We start from the raw sequence: 13018 nt of genomic DNA on the forward strand, positions 1-13018 counted from the left end.
CTGAGAATAATCTACAGTCGTGCTCAAAAGTATCCGAATGACCTGAATGCATTTCGCCTGATTCGCATGCAACCCACATAACGCAGCTGTCTAGCAGGTTCTCTAATCGCTCCTTGGTACAGTCGTTTGACTATTGAAAATGGCTCCAACATGTCACCACTAGAAAACTCGGCTCTGTATCGCAATAATTCAAGATGTAAAATAATACCACGATACTACAAATATTAGGGAACACCTTATCACAGATAAGACTGTCCTTAAGGCTTGTAAGCTCACATTTATTGCAATAAATGACATACCTGAAATGTTACCACTCTCAGTATTACGTCAGATAGGTAATGCACGTAGTAAGTTCGTCGTATTCATGATTTCCTCTTCAAAGTAACATACCGTGCTTGTCATTTAACACAAAATGATATTAAAAATTAAAGTTATTCACGAGCAGCTAATTGAGAATATGTATGAACTTCAAATGACACGACGAACCGTCTCGTTCTGCATTTGGATTCAAACCCAGGTCATGCAGACTAAGATTTCGTGACTGACACAAACTAACAGTCATTCCTGACTAGGCATACCGAGAGTGATATACCTCGATTTCAGACAGTATCAGTTAGCAAATATCAACTTTAAATTACATAACGTAAACATTTTTAACGGACGCGAATTCCTACCCAGCATCTATTGTCCCTGTTAACGAACTATGAGAGATGTTAAATATTGCTTCTTCACAACTAACTTACTTGAAATGCCGTGATGTAAAGCTTTGTGTTGGACTGGGATTCGAACCCAGAACCTAATCGGATTGTTATCGAAGCACAGTCAACTTTGACATATCGGATTTTCTCGGCAGTAGCTAGATGTTTTAACTGAAATGACGAGACGAAACATTAATTTTTTCCTTCCCAGGACTCCAACCCGGAACCTATCGCTGTTATATATTAGAGGAAACGAACTTTAAATATAGGTTTGTTACATCAGCAGCGACATGTGGACATGTTTGAACTAGAAGTAATATGACGAAGAGTTCAATGCTGACTGGGAATCGAACCCCATACATACCGTTGTTGGCCGGCCGGAGTGGCCGAGCGGTTAAAGGCGCTACAGTCTGGAACCGCACGACCGCTACGGTCCTGCCTCGGGCATGGATGTGTGTGATGTCCTTAGGTTAGTTAGGTTTAAGTAGTTCTACGTTCTAGGGGACTTATGACCACAGCAGTTGAGTCCCATAGTGCTCAGAACCATTTGAACCATACCGTTGTTGACTACACACAAAGAGACGTCAGCTACAGAATTTTTTTCCACCTGCAGCTCGGAATAACATCCTTGAACTTAGAGTGATCTCTCAAATAGTTCTGTGTCTCACTGGGAGTCAAAAACGTCAGGTATCGTTAGTGTTGACATCGAATGAAAATGCATTAAAAATCAAAATTATTATCCATCAGCAGATAGGTGTTCTCATGCTAGAGCTTGATAATACATAATGAAAACTTCAGTTCCAGGCCAGCATTCGAACCCGTTCACGCGCAATGTGTGGAGATGTTGAGGAATCTGCCGTTTTGAACAAACAACAAATTATAGTCGAGCTGTATTGTCACGAAGGGATCAAATTCCGCGTTAAGGGCGGTCTGAGTTGCATTCCAAGTTGAGAACCAATTTTATCGACATACAGAAGCTCAAATAAAAGATGGAATAAGGGTCCTGTGACCCTACATAGCGTTTGTTTCGTCACTATAAATAAATAACTAGTATAAGAAAGGTTACTGGTGACCGAGTTCCCACATTCCGCCACTCCTGACTTTATTGTGATGTAACCTACGGACTACTTGGAAGAGATGGAATATCATGTTTAATGTGAATTTCAGACCGCAATGCCATTATATCTTCTTCATCTGGCGTAGCCAGAAGACAATAGAATCTGTCTCTCCCTATTAAAAATCATGGGTAGAAGTTGGAATCGAACCCAGATCATCATCATAGGAACGTATTCTCAATCCAACAGACCACCAGATCACCTTCTGTATAACTCATTTTTCTTTCATAACACCGTTGCGGCACACTCGATGAGAATTCTGACACACAGGCTCCCGGTAGTGGTTTGCAGCATGTTCAGTACATTCATTTACTTGGTTGACCGAATCGCCATGAACTAGCTGCCTCGGCTACCCAGTGCATACATTCGAATTTATTTTGTAATCACCGAAATAAAATCATGTAGCTGCCACCTACACAAAACTGCCAACAGTGTAGGATGCAGAAATTTAAAGAGGAAGTTTTCCTTTCCATTTGAGCTACTCTATTGCGCTATCTGTTTGTTGAAAACGTAACTGTCTGTCTCTCAGAAGTCTAGATCCGGCCATATGCATTATCTCACAGCACTGTGGAATGCGGTAGTTCTGGAGGAAATATTGATGTGTCGGCAGCTGGGCCAACACCTTGTAAATAGAGGTGGCTAACAAGGCACGCGAGACTAACGCAGACGGGCGTGAAGTACTGGAACAGGATACGTAATTAATGCTATGAAGAAAAGAACGGAGTTTCTCATATACTTATCTTTAATTTCTTCTTGTACATCTCTATGGTGAACACAAGTGAGACTCTAATTACAATCACTGTAAGGCTAATGGCGCCTTGCTAGTTCGTAGCCATTAACTTAGCTGAAGGCTATTCTGTCTCTCGGCTAATGAGAGAGAAAGGCTTCGTACGTCTAGTCGCTAGCTATGTCGTCCGTACAACTGGGGTGAGTTCGAGTCAGTCTCTCGAGACCTGCCTTGTGGTGGCGCTAGGTTTGCGATCACACAGTGGCGACACGCGGGTCCGACATGTACTACAGGACCGCGGCCGATTTAAGCTACCACCTAGGACGTGTGGTGTCGGGCTGTGACACCACATTCCTCCCCCGCAAATCGGCGAGCGGTCGTGAGATAAGGCTTCCGCCCGCCGTGGGGAGGACCCCATGTTGACGTATGCGATGAGGTGGGGAGCCTAACAACAGGCGAGGCTGTGCCACCCGCACCCGGCCATTCGGTCCGAGGGGAGCTAGGAAACGCCTGAAAACCTAGTCCAGGGTGCACGTCAACATGCGGTGTATGCGCCCGTAAAGAGACAGGAGGGGCCGAAGGGTCGACCTCCATGTGGTCGGAGAATCCGACGCGCGATGACGACATCTGGTCCGGAGCGGGCAAGAGTTCCATGGCGGAGGACAGCTGGTCACGGGAAGCGATCGGCGGCGCGTGACCCAGGTAGGCGCGTGGCGGCTGCAGCGAAGCATCCCCTGCGGGCGGCGCCGGAGGCGGCTGCGGCAGCTGCGGCGGCTGCGGCGGCGGTGCGACGCCATGAGGCAAAATGGAAGGCAGCGTCGGTAACACCTGGGGATGAGGCGAGCCAGTAGAGGGGTCCCCAGGGCGCTGACCTGACGGCTCCGTCGCTGAAAGCAGACGGGGAGCGGCAGAACCCGGGCGACGACAGAGGCGCAGCTGATTGAGATGCCGACGCACCTCACCAGAGACCCCCAGAACCAAATACATCGCGCGGCCGAGGCAGCGAAGAATGCGCCCTGCGAGCCAACGCCGTGAACCGCGATAGGTGCGAAAGAAGACAATGTCGCCAGGAGCAAAAGCAGGAGTCTGCCGCTGCACAGGAACCTGATGCGGCGGATGCAGCAAAGACATCAAGGTTCGATGAGAACGACCATGGAGCAACTCAGCCGGCGAGCGACCATCGCGGGGCTGAGAGCGATACGAGGACAAAAAGAGCAATAATGCGTCCTCCCGAGAATGCGACTCCTTCAATTTCAACATCTGTGACTTGAAAGTCCGGACCAATCGTTCCGCGGCACCGTTTGACTGAGGCGAAAACGGCGCGGACGTCAGATGTTGAATACCATTGGCCTTGCAGAAGGACTGAAATTCTGCGAACATGAATTGTGGGCCATTGTCGGAAACAATAGTCTGCGGAAGACCTTCAATGCAAAAGATAGCAGACAAGGCTTGGATTGTGGCTGAAGACGTCGTGGAAGACATCCGGACAACAAAAGGAAAATTACTGAAAGCATCGACCACAACCAACCAACGAGCATTCCAGAATGGACCAGCAAAATCGATGTGCAAGCGTTGCCAAGGGGAAGTGGCTTTCGGCCATGCAAAGAATTTCCGCGGCGGTGCGGATTGTTGTTCGGCACACGCCACGCAAGAGGAGCACATATTCGTAATCGCAGCATCGATTCCGAACCAAGTACAGTGCTGACGAGCAAGTTGTTTCGTACGCACTATACCCCAATGTCCGTGGTGAAGAAGCCGTAAGGCAGAGGACTGTAACGAACGTGGGACCACGACTCGGGACTGATCATTATCAGAACGCAACAACAAAACACCACGTCGTACAAAAAGTCTCTCCTTGTGAGCCAAAAATCGGCGAACCAGCGGATCCTCGATCCGTGACTTGGACAAGGGCCATTGCGTAGCAACAAAACGCAAAACAGTAGCAAGGACAGGGTCAGCAACTGTGGCTGTAGCTACACGACGAAAATCAATCGGAAACGATGCGACCACGTCATCGGTTTCCGCATCAATGAACATGCAAGCAAGTTCGGAAGAATCGAATGCTTTATCCTCAGCAACAGGCAAACGGGACAACGCATCAGCGTTGCCGTGCTTAGCAGTGGACCGATACAAGATATCGTAGCGGTACTGCGAGAGGAAAAGAGACCAGCGAATGAATTTCTGCGCCGTACGCGGAGGTACCGGCTTGTTCGGATGAAAAAGCGATGTCAAAGGTTTGTGGTCCGTGATGATGGTAAAGGGACGACCATACAAGAAATCGTGAAACTTAGTAACACCAAACACGAGAGCTAAAGCCTCTTTCTCTATCTGCGAATAATTTCTTTGCGCAGATGAGAGCAATTTTGACGCAAAGGCAATAGGGCGATCATGCGATCCATCTTTGTGCGCAAGCACAGCACCGATCCCGAAATCCGATGCATCTACCATCAACAAAAGGGGTTTCTGGGGATCGAACGCCGTAAGGCAAGTATTTGAAAGTAACGCCGATTTCAACTGGCGAAAGGCGCGTTCGCATTCCGTCGTCCAGACGAACGGAACACCTTTACGGCGTAAGCGATGAAGCGGAGCTGAAATGGAAGAAGCATTGCGCAGAAATTTAGGATAATAATTTATTTTACCCAGCACACTCTGTAGCTGTTGCAAGTTCTGCGGTGACGGCAACTCCTGTATGGCACGGAGGTTCTCTGGACTCGGATGTATGCCTTGGGCGTTGAGTACATGGCCCAGGTAGGGTAAATCCCGAGCAAAAAACACACATTTGTCCTTCCTCAAGCGAAGACCATTGTGTCGCAAGACCTGAAATAACGTTCGGAGATTTTGCAAATGTTCAGCTTCTGTCTTTCCGGAGATCACAATATTGTCCAGATAGTTTGCAGCAGTAGGGACCGACGCACAAATAGTTTGTAAATATTGCTGAAACAATGCAGGGGCGGATGCACACCCGAAAGGCAGTCTGTTGAAGCGAAACAAGCCAAGATGCGTGTTTACCACCAAGACGCGCTGGGATTCTTCGTCCACCGGTATTTGCAAGTACGCATCTGCTAGGTCCAACTTTGAAAAATATGTGCCCGGGCACAGTTTGTCAAAAAGATCTTCCGGGCGGGGCAAAGGAAAAGTAGCAGTTACTAGTTGTGGATTCACAGTTGCTTTGAAGTCCACACAAAGTCTCAATTTTCCGGAAGGTTTTGGCAAAATTACTAAGGGTGAGGCCCAGAGAAAAGCCTGCACACGTTCAATTACACCTTGAGATTCTAAATCGTGCAATGTTCTTGCGACCTCATCACGCAATGCGTGGGGAACATTGCGTGCTCTGAAAAACTTCGGTCGCGCGTTTGCTTTCAGTTCCAAATGCGCTGCATAATTCTTAGCGCAACCAAGGCCCGGTGCAAAAATGTCTGCAAATTCTTCACAAAGACTAGCAACACTGGCGGAAGGCACAGTCTGATTCACTGATAGGACCTGATTTACTATAGACAAATTAAACAACTGAAATAAATCTAAACCAAACAAGTTCACTGCAGTAGAAGAACGAAGAACGTAAAATGACACAAGTTGTGATTGTCCCCTGTATGTGGCAAGAAGGCTGCACTGTCCTAAAACTGGTATTTTCTGGCCTGAGTAACTATTGAGCTGAACATTTGCGGCACGCAACGGAGGTTTGCCCAGTTGGTTGTACGTGTCGTGATTGAGCAATGAAACTGCAGCTCCGGTATCAAGCTGGAATGGTATCACTTTGCCTGCAAAGTCTAAGTCGACAAAAAGTTTATTGTCCTGCTGACGACAAAAGCGACTGTTTTGTGCAACTGGAACAGACACTGGGACAGAATCACGTGCGACGTGACGGGACTTCCGTCGACGGCGACGCACACTTTTTGTGGAATGAACACTGTCACCGGACGGGGTGGAATGAACTACATGAATATCCATGGGCGAAGGTTCACGAGCCTGAGTTTCCTTGGTCCGATTCCGGCGCGAAGCAAAGGGCCTGGAATTGGTGCGAGTGTCTGATCGGAGCTTTTTCCGGCAAACACTTTGGACATGTCCTTCCTTATGACAGTAAAAGCAAATAGCTTGGTGTGACGGGCAATGTTCACGCGAATGTCTAGTTGCACACGGCGGGCATGATTTCACTGCATTAGCTTGCTTACGCGGCGCACGTGTTTGCGAGCTAGGCTGCCGCTGCGCTGACGGTCGCGAGGGCCGCCTAGCATCCCGTGCAGCGGGCCCGGCGGGCCGGGTAATGTGACACACTGCTGGCGAAGTTTCAAACGAGTCCTGAGCAAAGTCAAGTGTGTCTTGAATGTCCAATATGTCTATCACTTGTTGAAGGGAGGGATTAACTAGTTTCAAAATCTGTTCCCGTATGCGAACATCAGAAACGTTCTGTGCTATTGCATCACGCACCATAGTATCTGAATAAGGGAGGCCACATTCGCACTGAAATTCACAATCCCTAGTAAGTCCTTGCAATGTCGCAACCCACTCCCTATTAGTCTGACCAGCCGTACGTTTTGTACGAAAGAACGTATACCTTTTTGCAACGACATTTACTGTTTCCTTGAAATAGGCATCTAAAGCAGACAAAATTTCTTCGTAGGACAGAGTTGCTACGTCGCGCCGGGGAAACAACTTCACTATCACTCGGTAGGTGGACACACCGACACAAGAAAGCAAAAACGGCTGCCGCTCATTACCTTGAATTCTGTAGGCTGCTAGATGGAAGGCGAACTGACGAGACCACTCGTGCCAGGTCTCTTGGGTTGAATCAAAGTTACGGAAGGACGGCGCAACGGCGTTTTGTGGCTGCGGTAGCGATGAAGCGGCGGCGGCCGCATCGGTTTGCAGCGCACGTTGACCCTGGACGAGCTGTCCCAGGGCATCCAATAACGCCTGCGTCTGCTGATTCTGCAAGCGATAAAATTCGGACAGTACATCTGGCGAAGCCATGACACAAGGAAATGTAAGCAATCAGAAAGAACACGTTTCCCTCGTCGCCATGTGATGTGTCGGCAGCTGGGCCAACACCTTGTAAATAGAGGTGGCTAACAAGCCACGCGAGACTAACGCAGACGGGCGTGAAGTACTGGAACAGGATACATAATTAGTGCTATGAAGAAAAGTATGTAGCTGGTATAATACTTAACTTTATTTATCCTTGTTGTACATCTCTATGGTGAACACAAGTGAGACTCTGATTACAATCACAGTAAGGCTAATGGCGCCTTACTAGTTCGTAGCCATTAACTTAGCTGAAGGCTATTCTGTCTCTCGGCTAATGAGAGAGAAAGGCTTCGTATGTCTAGTCGCTAGCTATGTCGTCCGTACAACTGGGGTGAGTTCGAGTCAGTCTCTCGAGACCTGCCTTGTGGTGGCGCTAGGTTTGCGATCACACAGTGGCGACACGCGGGTCCGACATCTACTACAGGACCACGGCCGATTTAAGCTACCACCTAGGACGTGTGGTGTCGGGCTGTGACACCACAAATATTGTTGACATCCGGAGGTGCTGTAGGTAGATGACAGCTAGTAGCGTCATGGTAAGTGTCACGCACGGTAGATAAGATGTCGCGAGTTCCATTTCATTCGCTGCTGCATTTTTTAGAACGCAATTCTGCTGTCTGCTGAAGTTACAAATTTAACGGAACTTTGAACATAATTACCTTCACTTCTCAACACAAAATCGCCGCATGTGGAAAAAGGGCTAACTTCTGCAACATTTTGTTGTTTTCAGGTGTAATGGACGGCCAGGCAGCAGATGCATCTCGAAGCTTTTGTATTATGTACGGTGAGAGCGCATCGTGCCAAAATAGTCAGAAAAGTATTTTCTACATTAGCTGTCGTCTGGTAGTGGCATTTTATTCTTCATCAAACCTTGTTTGACAGCTTTAACTCAGAACAAGTTTTCTAGATGCATGTAATCAATAAACTGCATGTTATAGATCACATCAGAGAATTCGCATATATCGTTGATGATTAATTTCTCTCTCATGCTTAGTATTGTTTTAACAACACTAAAAGAAACCTTACGAAAATTGTGCACTGCATTAAAAGAAATGAAATAAAACTACCCACGATAACCTTACGAAGAAAGTCTGTTTAGATAAAACTGAGTATCTGTACACAAGCGTGCCTCCATTGGCACGAATTAGTAAAATACTGCTCACTTAGATTTGGTCTGTGTTTAATTGGTGTGCTGTGTCATACTCAACAGGTATGCAAATGTGGCATTTCATAAATAAAGTTATGTATTACTAGAGACCCAAAATTTGCTTTTCAGCAGCGGAACGAGGCGTTACCTGTTGTGCAGCATCGTAAGTTTTTCACCATTGCACTATGAGCTGAAAGTATTTTCTTGCGGTTTTCTTATCGATGTTTGATCTGAGTGCTTGTAGCTCTTTCACGAAAGGGATAAAAGCGTTATATTCAGCGACACTGGAACCGTGAACCATAACAGACGCTTTTTCAGAGGTCAGCACGTCTCCACAGAGCTAGTGAAGAGGTATGTGCTGCCCATTTCTTTTACGAGTCCAATAGTGTCTAGATCTCGTAAACCGCTATTTAAAGGACGAGTTTAGTTGCGATTGACACATGCAACGACTTTCCTGGGCTGAAAACCATAAATTTACAATCTTTTGTTACACCTGAAGCGATAATAACTCAGATTATTCAAAGGAAATGACAGGAAAAATCAAGTCAACTTTGAGGCTTAATTCCGTGCACACCAGGAAGTAACTCGTCGATCACAGAGTTGCCAAATATACCTTGCCTTGTTGCCAAATCTCAGTTACAGTACTAGCAGGAAGAAGACGAACCGATGTGATCCTACAGCGGGCTGGGAAGTGACCACAGCTGGCCTTTCAAAGACGGGACTGCTACGGCCTGGAATACGTAATGCGTCTGATTCGCATTTCTGTAACCACGTTTAGGGAGTGGGGCGTAGCTACTAATAATAACCAGAACTGACTGCAAACTAAGCATCAAAAATCAGTAACTCTCATAGTTGTTTTTATATTTCTTTCGTAACTGTACTTAAACCTAATAAACTCATTCACGGACGTTTTCGTGCCTCACCGATAGTCGAGCACACCAAACAAATAAAAATAAAAAAAAGAATGTGTGTGTGTGTGTGTGAGAGAGAGAGAGAGAGAGAGAGAGAGAGAAAAGGAGAGAGAGAGAGAGAGAGAGAGAGAGAGAGAGAGAGAGAAGAGAGAAAGAGAGAGAGAGAGAGAAATAAAGATAAAGAAGAATGAGAGATAGGGTAAAAAAATGTTGTAAAGAAATTGAATACCGGTATGTAAAGAAATCTTTCATTAAAATAACTTAACAATTCATTCATATTTTACAATAAAAATAGAATGTATTTGATCTACTGCCAGTGCTTACATAGTATGCCTTTATGTGTTCGTAGCCCTTGTAAACGGATAAATTAACACGAAAAATTAAGTCCTTCAGCATCAGTTTTCACCCTTTAGCACTGACTATTCGTAATGCCGAAATAGTTGTATGATTCTCGATTACAACATGATTTTTGAGTAGAGTTTCAGAAATGTAGAATAAGTACGAGCACAATGGTGATTTTTTTTGTAGTAATCAACCACTTATCTCTTTTAGAGAAAAGCAACGAACGGTGGACGAGTTAATTTTTCTTTCATTTACGCATTTAACTGAATATTTTGATTCTATGTATCTTGAAACAGAGTAAGCCATTTTTTTTTATTTTTTCTTTGATTTCTACGTTTGTAATAGGAAATAACGGTAAGAAAAAACCGAAAAGTTATTTTGAGCTGTTTTAACAGTCAGGTGAAATCGGCGTTGAAACAAGCGATACAATCGACAACCTGTTGTTTCAACAGTAACCGCCATCCCTGCCCTCTGCACTCCAAATTCAGCAACTGATTTAATTGTGTTCCGTACTGGCCGATAACAAGCAGCCATCGCATATAAGTTGCATCCCTAAATTTTGAAGACTTAATAAAAAAAGTTTTGTGCGAAAAGAAGCCGTACACTGATTATGAGGGGAAAAATTACCAGAAATTTACTTGTATTTACGCATAAGATGTAGGTCTGTAACGTAAACATTTGTTCTAACATATGATTCAGAAATGGTTCAAATGGCTCTGAGCACTATGGGAGTTAACATCTGAGGTCACCACTCCCCTAGAACTTAGAACTACTTAAACCTAACTAACCTAAGGACATCACACACATCCATGCCCGAGGCAGGATTCGAACCTGCGACCGTAGCAGTCACGCGGTTCCGGACTGAAGACCGGCTCGGCCTAACATGTGATTCCACACACTGGCACCTAATGAGCCTGTACCATGTTTTTTCCTGTCCACTATCATCACTAACAGTACTTGTATTCATTCCACCACTGTCACTCTCACTCCTATAATTTTCTTCATTCTCTTCCCATAGTACGTAATCCTCGTTGTCATCCAGCGCATTCCATACGTACCGTTTCTTGAACCTGTTGATGATCAACTGTGATGATGTGGAGTACCATGAAGCCAGAATCCACTCGGAAAAGGGAGTGACTGCTTCTTAATCTTAGCAGCGGTGCAAGAACATGATCTTCTTCCAGTGACAATTTGAATATATTTTTCAGAGTTTGTCCTCGAAAGGCTTGTTTATGGCCACTTTTAGCAACTCTAGTTTCGAAGTCACTCATTGGGTATTACAACAAGTACTCTCTTTTGTGCAGCACTTAGATGTACCTTAACAGCATCAAAAACTAGCACGGCTCTCTTAGCAAGCAATACCCCAGGTCTACGATTCCAAGCAGTAGACAGCCAATCAACGATCAACCCTTTCCTTTTCACCGAATCATTAAACCCTTATGGAAATTTACTTCGGTCTAAATTTCTCTTCAGAATGAGACAAGGGGCTAACTCTCCTCCATCAGTTGTAACAGCTAAGTTTTTCATTTCGGGTTTCACTTAAGGGATACTTTATACCACTTCCATCTCTACCGTCGTACTGCTCGACATGTCAAAAAATACAGTCGTTTCGTCAGCATTGAAAATCTGGTGGAAATAATATGAGTGACACTTTCGCAATTTGAAGACGTACCTCCGGGAGTTACCCGGTTTCTCCTCGAAATCTGTTGGCAGTCTCTTTTCTAGAGTAATATTTCGTGGGAGGGCAAGGTCATTTTTGAACGTAACTCATGTACACCATCTAGTGCTTCAACAGAATTTTCCTTGTGGCACCGTTAAGTCCCTTGCGATTTCCAAGGCATTGAGCTGGATTATTTTTCATGAGACAGGAATCCTATTTTTATTCTTATCTTGCACACAGAAAGAACCTTAACTTCACGTTCCAGTTGTAGATATGCGAGATGCGAACTATGAATGAAGGATAACAGGCAGATTGCATATCATTAGGTTTCCGGAGAGAATTTGTTACAGTGCCCCACTTCAGACTGTTAATGAAGGTGCAAACATAGGGAGTACGTTCAGATATGTGATCGGCTCGAAGACTTCTTAAGTAATAGAGCCCAGTATGTTGGCCTCGGTGATGAGTGTTCTTCAGAGAAAAGGAAATCCTCGGGAGTGCAGCAGGGAAGTGTAATATGAGCGCTATTATTTTCTCTATAAATAAATGATCCGGCAGACAACATGTGCAGCAATCTGTGGTTGTTTGCTGATGATGCTGTGGTGTACGGAAGGTGTCGAAGTTACATGATTGTAGGAGGATACAAGATGAGTTAGACAAAATTTTTGGTTGGTGTGATGAATAGCAGATAGCTCTAAAAGTAGAAAAAATGTAAGTTAATGCAGAAGAGCAGGAGAAGCAAAGCTGTACTGTTCTGATACAGCATTAGTAGTGTCTTTCTTGACACAGTCACTTCGATTAAATATGTAGGCCTAACGTCACAGAGTGATATGAAATAAAGTGAGCATGTGAGGATTGTGGTAGCGAAGGCGAGTGGCTGATATGGGAAGTATTGTTCATTTGTAAAGGAGACCGCATATAGAATGTCAGTCAGACCTGTTCTTGAACACTGCTATAGTGTTTGGGATTCGTACTAGGTAAGATCATAGGTACTCATCGGAGGAATTCAAAGGGGTGCAGCTGGATTTTTTAATGTAGGTCCGTTGGACACGAAAGTGTTACTGAGGTGCTTCGGGGGCTCAAATGGGAACTCTGGAGGGAAAGCGACGTTCTTTTCCAGGATCGCTATTGGGAAAATTCAGAGAAACGGCATTTGAAGCTCAACGCAGAACGATTCTGCTGCCGCCAAAGTCCATTTTGCGTACAGACTACGAAGATAAGATACGAGAAATTAGGGCTCGTACTGAGTAACTGGAGAGTCATTTTTCTCTCGCTCTATTTACGGGAGGAACAGGAAAGAAAATGACTAATAGCGGCACGGGGTACTCCCCGCCACGCATAGTACGGTGGCTTGAGGAGAGTGTACGTAGGTGTAGATACAGATATTTACTCCCTGATA

The sequence above is a fragment of the Schistocerca nitens genome, chromosome 8, assembly GCF_023898315.1.
Source record: "Schistocerca nitens isolate TAMUIC-IGC-003100 chromosome 8, iqSchNite1.1, whole genome shotgun sequence".
NCBI lineage: Eukaryota > Metazoa > Arthropoda > Insecta > Orthoptera > Acrididae > Schistocerca > Schistocerca nitens.